General features: G+C 44.1%; 1 pseudogene; it reads right to left on the minus strand.

Annotated features, from left to right (window-relative positions):
- Positions 1-1,172: 1,172 nt before the first annotated feature.
- Positions 1,173-12,532, minus strand: part of LOC102862227 — a 43,057-nt pseudogene continuing 31,697 nt past the window's right edge.

The following is a 12,532-nucleotide window of genomic DNA, read 5'->3' on the forward strand; positions in this document are numbered from 1 at the left end:
ATCATGCTTGGGAGGGTTGAGGGACAACCCAGGAGGGGAAGACCTTCTGAGATGGATTGATTCGGTGACTGGGGTAATCGGGATGGGTGTGTCAGAGGCCGTGCGGTTGGCGCAGGATAGAGCAGGGTTTAGGGCTGTTGTGCATAGGGTCGCTATGAGTCGGAAACGACTCGATGGCACATAACAACAACAATAACGATGTTGTCTACGGGGATAGTTCCTCTTTGTGGAGTTAATAGAGGTCAGACTTGGCCATCCCATGTTGTCTACTCTATTTTTACAGGTGCTGCTCTGGTGGCCTAGCGGAACAGACTGCACTGCCATCCCAAAGACATGAGGTTCAAATCCACCAGTTGTTGTATACAACAACGCTACATCAATATTTGCCCAAAGAGACTAAGGAGTGAAATATTTAACAGTCAAGAATGGGTATCATTTACAATCAAACAGGAAAATCAAACTCACGACGTTCCACGACTGCCTCCACTTTTCTCTAGTAGATTTCAATTGCTGGCCCCAACATGGGACAACCTTTTGGTCAGTAGTGCAATGCCCAACTAATTAAGTTGCCAGTCCATTTCTTACCTCTACAGATGAAGTGAATTATATTTGTGATGCTGTGTACCGTAGAGTTGGAACCAACCCATAGCTTGACTCTCCAGCAGGTTTTCAGAGGCAGTTAATCGTGCAGGAGGAGATTGCCCATCTTTCTCCTGCGGAGCAGGAGCCTTGAACCTCATTCCTTGGGGATTGCAGCGCAGCTTCTTGTCATTAGGCCATTAGAGCTCCGACCAAATATCTGTGATACCGACATTAAATCAGAAAAACATGAGAGCAAATATTTGTGATGTTGTTGTTGTTCTTATGTGCCATGGAGTGACTAGCGACCCTATATACAAGAGCCCTAAACGCTGCTCAATCCTTCGCCAATCTCACTGTCTCTGACACACATACCCCCATTACCCCAGTCACTGAATCAATCCACCTCATCAAAGGTCTTCCTCTCTTGCGCTGCCCCTCCACCCTCCCAAACAATATGTCCCTCTCCAAGGACTGGTCCCTCCTCCCAACATGCCCAAAGTATGTCAGACGAAGCTTCAGAATCCTTAACTCCAAGGAGCAGTTTGGATAGCCCGCCCCCCGCCCCTCCCCCGCAACCCTCTAGGCACGTGCTAGAGGCAGCTCCCACTGGCACCTGGGCCCACAGCGCTAAGGCCCTGGCAGAACCGCCGCCTACCCTCACTTCCCTTGTTAACCGCCCGCTGAGCTGGGCGTGGTCTCGCGAAGGGCGTGGCCTCGCGGGAGGCTCGCCGGCCCACGTGGGGAGGGTGAGTGTGCTCACGGCGTGCGTGCCTCTCCCTCAGCCTGCCCACCGCCCACTCTCTGGCGGCACCACCTGTTTCCTGGCCCTCCGCCTCGGCACGCCGTCCCACGAGCGGCCAAGGGCAACGTGGGGCCCGCGGTGCAGAGCCTACCCTCCTCAGACCCGCGTCCTGCACCCGGACGGTCCCCGTAAGTGGGGGCGAGGGACACGGGCACTTGGCGGACATCCCAGGGGGCGGGGATGTGGGCTGAGACTCAGAGGTGTTTGTGTGGGAGCCGCCCCCAAGGTGGTCCCTGTGTAAGAGAAGGGGCCAGAGCGCCTGCTGCCCCAGAGCCCTTGGGAGAGTTCCTGAGGGAGTGTGCACAGTCGCGCCCCCATGCCGCACCCCTCTGTGAAGGGGATATGTTCTGCCACTAGCCCTCAGATTATTTCTTCATGAAGTGCCTGACTGGTTGCCAGATAAAATTCAAGCTGCTCGGTGTAATTTCAGTTTCAGATAAACTACAAATAATTTTTAATATAAGCATTCTTACGGCATTGGGAGAAACAAGGCATCAGGACTTGATGGGATAACAATTGAGTTGTTCAATAAATGGATACTGAAATATCCACTTGTCTATGCCAAGAAATTTGGAAGACAGTTCTGTCCGAGACAGAAATCTGGGATAGTTGTGCTCTTGTTACGTACCATAGAGTGGAGTCCACTCATAGTGACCCTAGGAACAGCAGATCTGAACCGGTCCCATATCCTGCACAATCCTTACATCCTGGACACATTTGAGCCCATTGCCACAGTCACTATCAATTCATCTCATTGAGGGTCTTCCTGTCCTTTACTCACCATCTTTCCTAAATGATAAGGGACAGTAGTTGTTGTGTGCCATAGAGTTGGAACTGACCCCTAACTGACCCTCCAGCCTGGTTTTCAGAGGGTGTAAATAGAAAGGAGAGGAGATTGCCCATCTTTCTTCCAGGCAGTAAGAGATCTTTATTTATTCACATTTCACATCAAAGAAAGATGATTCAATAGAATGCCAAAATTATTGAACAATATCTCTAATGTAACCCACAAATAAAATTTTGCTGAAGATAATGAAAAACATTTATAGCAATTTGTTGACAGGGAACTGCAAGAAGTTCAGGCCAGTTTCAGAAGAGGATGTGGAACAAGGGATGTTATTGTTGCTGTCAAATGTTTCTTGGGTGAAAGCAAAGAATGCCAGAAAGATGTTTACTTGTGTTTTATTAACTGTGCAGATGCATTTAGCTCTGTGGGTCATAACAATTTTGGATGACTTTGCTTTCACAGAAGACTTGCACAAATGGATGAAGATAAAAAACATATATCTTCAATATGAACTACACTACCACATAAAGAAAAGAAAATTCTCACCACTAGTCCACAATAAAAAGGAGCTCTTCAGGAGGCTGGACTTTTGGAGGAGGAATGTAGCATCAGGACTGGAGGAAGACTCATCAACCTCTTGCGTGATGCAGATGACACAACCTTACTGAAACTGAGAACTTGAAGCATTTGCTGCAGAAGGTCAAAGACACAGTCTTCAATATAGATTGAAGCTCAACACTAAGAAGTCAAAGATTCTCACCACTGGTCAATTGGCAGCACTATGATAGCACTAGGAAAAAAAGATTAAGATTGTTAACAATTTCTACTTACTTGGTTCCACAATTAAAACTCCTAACACCAACAGTGGGGAAATCAAAAGATGAATTGCATTAGGAAAATCTGCTTTCAGGGACCACTCCAGAGTGCTGAAGAGCAACAGTATCAGTCTAGAAGACTAAGATATGCCTGATCCAGGCCATGGTCTTTGCAGTTACTTGCTATGCATCAGAGAGCTGGACATTGACTAAAGATTTAGAATTGATATCTTTGAGTTACGGTGCTGGAAAAGAGTATTGAAAATAATATGGACTACCAGGAGAACTAACAGGTCTATCCAGGAAGAGAGCGAAACCAAGTTTCTCCTTGGAGGCAAGGATTTTGAAGCTCCTCCATCTGATATACTTTGAGAATATTGTCAGGAGGGACCAGTCCTTGGGGAAGGACATCATGCTTGGAAGGATGGAGGGAGAGTACAGGAGAGGAACAACCTGGATGAGATATATTGACACAGTAACTGGATTAATAGGGGTAGGTGTGTCAGAGACAGTGAGACTGGCTCAGGGAGGAGCAGAGTTTAGAGCAATTGTGCATAGATAGGATTGCTATGAGTTGCAGACAATTCTATGGCACATAACAGCAACAACTGATGGCCTAGTGGCAAGAAGCTGTGGCACAATCCCAAAGGCATATGGTTCAGATCTATCAGCTATTCTATGGGAGAAGGATGGGCAGTCTACTCTTGTGTGATTTACAGCCTCTGAAAACCTGCTGGAGGGTCAGCTATGATTTGTACTCATATCACCTAACACAACATCAATATATGCATGTGAAACCTAGACACTAAAGAACACTGGAAAAGGTAGCACAGTCCTTTGGGAGTTGTGTTGTGAATCAAAAAGCCCCACTTCTCTGGTAATTCAAACCCACCAACCACTCCACCAGAGACAGATGTACAGTCTCCTTCTATGAGATTTATAGCCTCTGAAAACCCATGGGAGGATCAGCTTTGAGTTGGTTCTGACTGAATGGCAATGAGAGAATGAGAAAGAGGAGAACTGGAGACACATTTCTTATATTTTGGCTTCTGTGGGTTGGGTGTATAGGCATGGCTTAGCTGCTTCTTGTTGGGTGATATGCTGTCAGCTCTGACTCATAGCAACCCTGTACTCAAGAAAACAAAGTGCTACCTGGTGCTACATGACTCTCGAAATTATTGCTGTGTTTGAGCCTATTGTTGCAGCTACTGTGTCAATCCATTTTACTGGGGGGGGGTGATCATATGTGTTTGCTGACCTTCTGCTATACCAAGCAAAATGTCTTTCATGTGCAAAGCACTTGAAACAAAGTCTCACCATCTTCACTAAAGGAGTATTCTGGATATGTTTCTATAACTGATTTCTTCATTCAGCTGGTTGTCCATGATATAGTTCATATTCTTCACCAACATCACAGTGCCCATCTATCAGTTCTTCTAAACTTGGTCCTTTGCTACTTACGGTCTTACAAAGCTCCAGTCAGGGTGCTAATTGGGCTATGTTCTCATCTGGAAGCTTGACTAGAAAAAAACACTTTTAAACTCCTTCAGTTTTTGGTACAATTTACCATTCTGAGGTACATTTCTTGCAAGTGTAACATTTAAAAGCACTGTTAATTCAGAAGTGTATAGGAGTAGGGTTGGAACTGGGTTTATGGTTGAGAGGAGTGGGATTGTGGCTAACATGAAAATGTTGGCTAGACTGCACAGACATGCCTGGCATATATATCCTGGGGAATCAGAGTCTGCACCTTCAGGGTTTCCTGAAAGTACCATTGGTAAGGTGTGTCTGTCTTGTTTTGTTCTTCCCTTATTGCTACACCTGCTGTGCTGAAGAGGCTGAAAACCATAACCCTGAACAATGGAACCAGCAGTCAATTAGGGTCCTTTTGGGGATGGAGAACTCTTGTGGTCTGGTGAATAAGGAGTTGCACTGCTAAACTAAAGGCAAGTGGCTTGAACCCACCAGCTGCTCTATGGGAGAAAATTGGGACAGTCACCTCCCGTGCAATTTATAGCTCCTAAAAAATGGCTTAAAGGGTCAGCAATGAGTAGGTTCTGAGTCAATGGCATTGGGAAGGAGTATGGGAATGGGAGTATACAGAGTCACTGTAACAAAAAGAAGTGGCTGAGACAGAAGAATTTCAAGAAATAATGTGATCAAGAGGCAACAGTGATGAAGGAGGGAGTGCAGGCTGTTCTGAAGGACTTGGGAACAAATAAAGCCCCAGGAAATGATGGAATACCAATTGACATATTTCAGCAGACACATGCTACCTTGGATGTATTCACCAAGTTGTGCCAAGAAATCTGGAGGACAACTACTTGGCCAACTGACAGGTGGAGGTCCATATTTATTCCCATTCCAGAAAAAAAGATGACCTGACAGAGTATGGAGATTATAGAAAAATATCACTGATATCACAGACCAGCAAAATCCTGCTGAAAATTATACAGAAATGACTGGAATGGTACATTGACAGAGAACTACAAGAAATACAAGCTGGGTTTAGAAGAGGTTACGGCACTAGAGACATGATTGCCAATGTCAGATGGATCTTTGCAGAGATTACCAGAGAAATGTCTGTCTGCAGATCACAACAAATTGTGGCTAACCTTGAGGAAAAGGGGAATCCCAGAACACTTGATTGTACTTATGCAAAACCTATACTTGGACCAGGAAGCAGTCTTCAGAACAGAGCAGGGAAACACTGCATGGTTCAAAATCAGGAAAGAAGTGCATCAAGGATGCATCCTGTCTCCATACCTTTTCAGTCTATATGCAGAACAAGTAATTTGGAAAGCAGGACTTTATGAGGAGGAATGTGGCATCAAGATTGGAGGTCGACTCATCAACAACCTATATTACGCAGATGACACAACCTTGCTTGCTGAAACTGAAGACCTGAAGCGCTTGCTGCAGAAGGTCAAGGATTGTAGTAATCAATATGGATTGAAGCTTAACATCGAGAAGACAAAGATTCTCACCACTAGGTCAATTGGCAGCACCATGATAGATGGAGAAGAGATTGAGGTTGTGAACAATTACAGCTTGCTCAGCTCCACAATCAACACTCTTAACAACAGCAGTCAAGAAATCAAAAGACTAATTGCATTGGGAAAATCTGCTGTCAGGGACCTCCCTAGAGTACTGAAAAGTAACGATGTCAGTCTAGAGACTAAGGTGTGCCTAATCAAGACCACAGTTTTTGCAATTACTTGTCATGCTTCAGAGAGTTGGACAACAACTAAGAATCACAGAAGAAGAATTGATGCCTTCAAAGTGTGGTGCTGGAGAACAGTCTGAAACACTTCATTCCATGGACTGCCAAGGAAACAAAGAGGTCTGTTTTGGAGAGGGTGAAACCAAGTTTCTCCTTGGAGGCTAGGATTTTGAAGCTCCATCTCACATACTTTGAGCTTGTGGCCAAGAAGAGACCAATCGTTGGAGAAGGACATCATGTTCAGAAGGATGGACAGTGAAGGAGAGGAAAAAAAGACGACCTTGGATAAGATGGATTGATATCGTATCTAGGACAATGGGGGTTGATGTGTGAGAATTACTGAGACTGGCTCAGGACAGTGCAGGGCAGGCTTAAGAGCTGCTGTACATAGGGTCTCAGGTGACTCAGTGGCACATAGTAACAACATATAGGTGAAGCATGAAGTCATTGACAAATGCAGGAGACCTACTACCAGTCCTTGACTTTTTTTTTTAAAAAGAGCATACAGGCAAGTCGTTGAAACCAAGAGTGAATCCAAGATTGTGCCAATTTAAGGACAAGCAGTAGGACAGAAATTACAACCTGAATTTGGAGGAGAAAGAGTCTGGTTTGAGGTGGGCAACCTGCATTATGTAGATGACTAACCTTGCTTGTTGAAAGTGAGTGATACCTGAAGCACTTGTTGCAGAAGATCAAAGGCCATCGCCTTCAATATGAATTACATCTTAATACCCCCCAAAAAACCCAAATGTCCTTACCACTGGACCAGTGGGCACCATCATGATAGATAGGACTGAAACTGTCAATGATTTTGTCTTACTTGGCCCCACAATCAACACCCTTGGTACCAGCAGTCAAGAGAAATGCATATGTATTGTTTTGGGCAAGTTGGCTTTTAGGGGCCTCTCCAAAATATAGAACAACAGTGATGTCAGTTTGAAGACTAAAGGTGTGCCCAATTCAAGCCATTACTTCCTGTGTATCTGAGAGCTGGACAATGAATAAAGATTACAGAAAATTGATGTCTTTGAATTGTGGTGTTGGAGAAGAGGCCTGAATATCGCAGGGACTGCCAAAGAATGAACAAGTATGTCTTGGAAAAGGTGCAGCCAGAGTACTTCTTGGAGGTAAGGATGGCAAGCTTCCTCTCTCATACTTTGGACATGTTGCTAGAAGAAGCTATTTCTTCGAAAAAGAATATCTGTCTTGGAAGGGTAGAGAATCAGTGAAAGAGAGGAGGACCCTTATTGAGATGGACTGAGATGCTGGCTGCAACAGTGTGCTCGAGTATATCAGAGACGGTAAGGATGGCACAGATCTCTTGGACATAAGGTCTCTGTGAGTGATACTCCACGCAGTGGCTCCTAATAACAACAACAACAATGGCATTTTATGGAAGAGAGGGGCTTGGAAGGATGGATATGAACTGCATTTTTGTTTGTGGATGTTGGAGATGGCCTGTATCTATTAATATGTAAAATTCTGTCTTCATATGTGCATTTGTGTTTGTACATTTATCACGTGAGCATTTTTGGCTCTGGTGTTCCTATATTTATGTGGGTATCTTTCTGGATATGTCTCTACCTTCTCTATAATATTTGCTTGGCATCTTTGAATATGTCTTTTTTGACCATGTGGCCATGGGGCTGTATGTGTGAGATTCTTTACTGGCCTCTCTCCACACACCCTTTCCCCCCGCAATGTACCCCAGCTGTCAGCAGTATTTACCAAAAAGACTGACTTCTTTTCCTGCAATCTGGATTCCCACACATTCAGGCAATGTGCCTAGGACCCTGTTTCTATGACCTTTGTACAGGTTTGACCTTGGAAGTCACATACTCTGGAAAGCCCCCAGCATGCTCCTTGCCTGACTATGTACAAATAGAAGTTATGGTGGAAGAGAGGAAAGAGGAAGAGAAGGGGGGCCATTGGCCACAACCATCTCTCCTTCTGGAAACTTATGTTCTTTTGACCCCTTCCGGGCCCCTTGCTTTCCTATCGTCTCAATGCAGACCAAGTATTTAGGGGTCTGACTTCACTGTTCCTAAATATAGGAATGGGCATTCCTCATAAAGCCCAGACAGGCCTGGGGGAGATCTAGTGTTCTCTGTCTTCCAGCACCTTACCTGCCTGCATGAAGTCCTTCCTTCATCCCTTTGTTCCAGCTCAAAGTTGTTTATTCTCATGTTTCTAACCCAACAGCAGATGCAGGAGCCATTCTTGTCCTTCATTTCATGACAACCTTGGCTAACACTGTGAGCCGTTGAGCACAGACTGTAAGTTCTTCACAGACTTGTGCCAATAAAGCAGCAGAGGCCACAGGAAGGAGCATCTTGGTGGAGTCTCACCCTTTCACACGTGTGATGTGATTGATTTTTTCTTCCCTGAGGAGGCTTGAGTGAGCATGTATAAAATGAAGCAGGCATGGTCCCACTCCTAAAGAACTCAAAACATTAATGGGAAGAGTGATGGGAAGAGGAGACGTTCTTATTACTTTAGTCATCCCATAAATTACATTGTTAGAATTCTGAAGGACTTACCCAGAAAGTCCAAAGGAAGGACTCTAGAAAGCTAGGGTTATTCACCATGACATACTACCTCAAAGGCCAAGAGGTGAACTCCAAAGATCCCAAGCAAACACTGATGTATTCATAGTGTTCAATTCTGGCGTATATTTCATTTTTAGAATTTGTGCCTTGCTATGAAACTTTCCTTTTTTTTGGTTTTATGGTTTGTTTATTAATTTTTATTTTATATTTGTTTGCTTACCAAGTTCATATATGTTGTGTTTCACACTATCCTTCATTCACACAGTGTTTCATACACAATGAATTAAAAATCATTATGTTTTATAAAATTAATCATCTTTGAACTATGCTCACCATTACCCTGTCTTTCCATATAACCACCAGATCTTTTCCATTTCCTTTACACACCCCTGCTCCCTCCACCCACCAAATTGTGCGACCCTGTGATTTCCTTCCTGCCCATCTTTTATTTTGTTCTGATTTTAACTCTCTTGAGTTCTAGGGGGAAGAGGAAAGTGGATTTGCTCCAAGGTTATGGGTATGATGAGCAAAGGATATAATATTTGTATCATATTTATTATATTTGTATCATTCATATCCCATACTTATATGGGATATGATAGTCATTCCCTCAGCAACGTCCTGCATGGATTTATAGGCTCTCACCCTGCCTGTTTTCATTTTTTTGTAAGTAGCTGAGAACTCTTGAAGGTTCTCATGCCACTTGTCTCACTACCACTCCCCTCTTCTAGATCTTTGGCACAGGACTTTGCCCAGCCACATGAACCCATGCTGGGCTGGGGCAGGTAGAAGCCTTTGGGAACCACGGAAAGGACTTGTTCCACTCTAAGTCAGGATGTGTGCACTCTAGTCCTGCCTTCCCACCCGATGAGCTGTGACCCTTTAGGTCACTCCCTTTCATTCTAGCCTTCCTCTGTTCTCTGTGCTATGGCTCTCTGCCCACCGCCTACCAGGCTGGGAGGAAGTGCCTTCTATAGGATCTCCTTTGGTGATGCATTAGAAAAACACCCAGAGTTCCTTCAGTATTTTTTTTTTTACAGGAGGAAGTCTGTCCCTTTGGGGATGTAACTTTCTACTAAATCTATCTTTACTGTTTTGCCCTCAAAAACAAAAAGAAAAAAGAAAAACATTTAGAGAATTTTGACATAGCAGGCTCAAAAGTTTCACCTGCCTCCTTTGGGTAGGTGCATCCTAGAAACTGGGTCCCTGTCCTTTAGGAAAAGAGTCACTTATCAGAGCAGATGTACACTTGTGTATATTCTCATCCTACTTTTCCAGCAGCCTGTTAGTGAACATATTGTGCTAAGCACTAAGGTCCTAGAGAAGTAAGTTCCACCATGACTGTCTACTGGTTTGATGGGATGGTGACTGATCCTGAATTTCCTTAAAAACCAGTGAGGTTTGGCACTTTCTGAAAAGATTGGAACTAGAAATACCATTTGACCCAGCAATGTCACTACTGGAAATATACCCTAAAGAAACCAGAACCGCCGCCCAAACAAGGTATATGCAAACCTATGTTTATTGCTGCATTATTTACAGTAGCAAAGAAATGGAAGCAACCCAAGTACCCATCAACAAACAAATGGATAGAAAAAACTATGGCATATTCATGCAGTGGAATACTATGAAACACTGAAAAAATGAACTTGTAAAACATTACACAACATGAGGAACCCTAGAGGACATCATGCTAAGTGAAGTAGATCAGTTACAAAAGGGCAAATACTGCATAGCACCACTGTTATAAAGCAGGTCTGACTAAGGGGCTTGAGAGGAGAATAGGATAAGAGTGGAGAGATAATGAGCATTGCAATGAAACAGATGAAGTTAAGAACTGTTTAAAGGGAATATATGATTAGGCATTGTACATATGACAACAGCCCAGAGTAAGAGGTACATCGTTGCAAAGAGTACTGGGGGCCTGGAGGAAGTAGATATTTGTGCAACAGTCAATGAATATTAAAAAAAAAAGTGAACTGTGGGAGGGAGACGGGGTTAAATGTGCAACAATGAATGAATGAAAATCTAATTTCTCTATAAACATTTATTAAAATCACAATTTAAAATAAAAGCTAATGAGGAAAGAGTATCCCACAGTCCTCTATACCACATCACAGGGAAGAAGACATACTTTCTTGCTCTTTTTCTAGGGGTTGGCTTCTCTGTGATAGGTCAGAGGATGATGTAGAAGTGGCATCTTCTAAAGGACACTAAGCAGCTAAAGCAGTAGTCCATCCTACATTAAGCAAATCTTTTTTTCCACTGCAGCTTGTTCCTTGGACTTCCTTACTTTCATGGGAATTCCCCATTTCGTCTTTAGGAGCTTTTTTCCCTTAGATGTAAATTAATTTTGGTCAATATGGTGAGTGAGTGAGCCTAGAATATCAGCATCTGTTTTATTTTCTAGACACAGTTTCTGCCTGTTGCCTTTAGTCGAGAACTCTTGTGTGCAACCTACACAAGGCACATGGTCCTCTTCAATGTCTAACCAAGGACGTATACTCTGCTGTCCATGGGATGAAGTCATCTCAGTCAGAGGCTCTGTAGTAATGTCAGCAGGCTTAGGCATTATCCCTGCAAATACAGGTTGGCTGGTAATTACTGAGACCGTGGATTTAGAGAGAGCTACATAGTGAATAGCAGGAAGACATGACAGGAAAGCCACATACTATGCCATACAGTGATCTGTAGCTTCCCAGTGGGTCCTTCAGACAGGGATTTGGACGGCTTAGACCAGTGACAGCATCCAGCAAGTTCTGCTGCTGGTTGATCAATGGCCTTTGGCGTCCAGGGCACAAGTCTCTGAAGGAGGCCAGGATTGTTGATTCCTGTAACTCTAAGGGCTTGCTTTCAGGAATGCATGGGATGAGACCCACTGCTAAGCTTCCAGGAATGTTTGCATCCCAGAAGAAAACTACATGGGAAAGGACAATATTTGGCATTTATGTGGCTTTTCATTAATATTTGGGCCTGAGAGCAATTGTGTCATGAGAAGTGACACTGGGACCAAAGTAGGTGAGACAGGTCACTAAGCCCATTCGCCTCTGGGGCTGTAGACTGGACGGCACTAACATTGTCAAAGGCTGTGCTGACCCAGGGCAGGGGCTGCTGGTTAGCATGGCATGGTAGCAACTGGATGGATTCCTGAGACGGGTCCCACTGATGGTGAGTCAACTTCTTTGGGAGGTAGCACTCCAGCAGCCTCCAGGCTTTGTCTGAGAAGATGACTAGTTCCTGAACTGAGACAGGCTTCCCTAGGCATAAAGTTTCCACAGTCTCAAGAATTTAGACTGTATCACAGGCCTGTATAACATGGGAGTCATGGTATAATGAGCCTTCTGGAAAATGGTTGTCAAGCCCTATATACGCTGGAGCTGCCCCTGCAGCAGGTGATACCCCAAGGCTTCACATTTAGCCAGAGTAATAAATGCAAAATTGATCTGGATTTGCTGATAGTTAGAGAGGTCCAACTTAGGGTAGATGAGAAAGAAGTAGTGACTAGGATGGATAACTGGGTACCAGAGGAGAGGAGGTGGCCTCATTGAAAATAAAAGGAACATTTATGGAGAACCAGGATATGCCCCTATTCATGGAGAGGCCTTGAGAGCCCATGAAGGTGGCAACTAGGGTCACACTGAATAGATAAAGGAGGCCACAGTTTAGTTGGCATTGTTTCTGCTTCATACGATCCCTTGAAACTTCAGCCCGTTTCCCAGGTTATGTATAGAAGCCATTTAAGACTTTAAATGCCAGAAGAGGCAAAACTAGGGC

This window comes from Elephantulus edwardii, unplaced genomic scaffold (assembly GCF_000299155.1).
Source record: "Elephantulus edwardii isolate Elephantulus edwardi_28Jun2011 unplaced genomic scaffold, EleEdw1.0 scaffold00232, whole genome shotgun sequence".
In the NCBI taxonomy this organism is placed as follows: domain Eukaryota; kingdom Metazoa; phylum Chordata; class Mammalia; order Macroscelidea; family Macroscelididae; genus Elephantulus; species Elephantulus edwardii.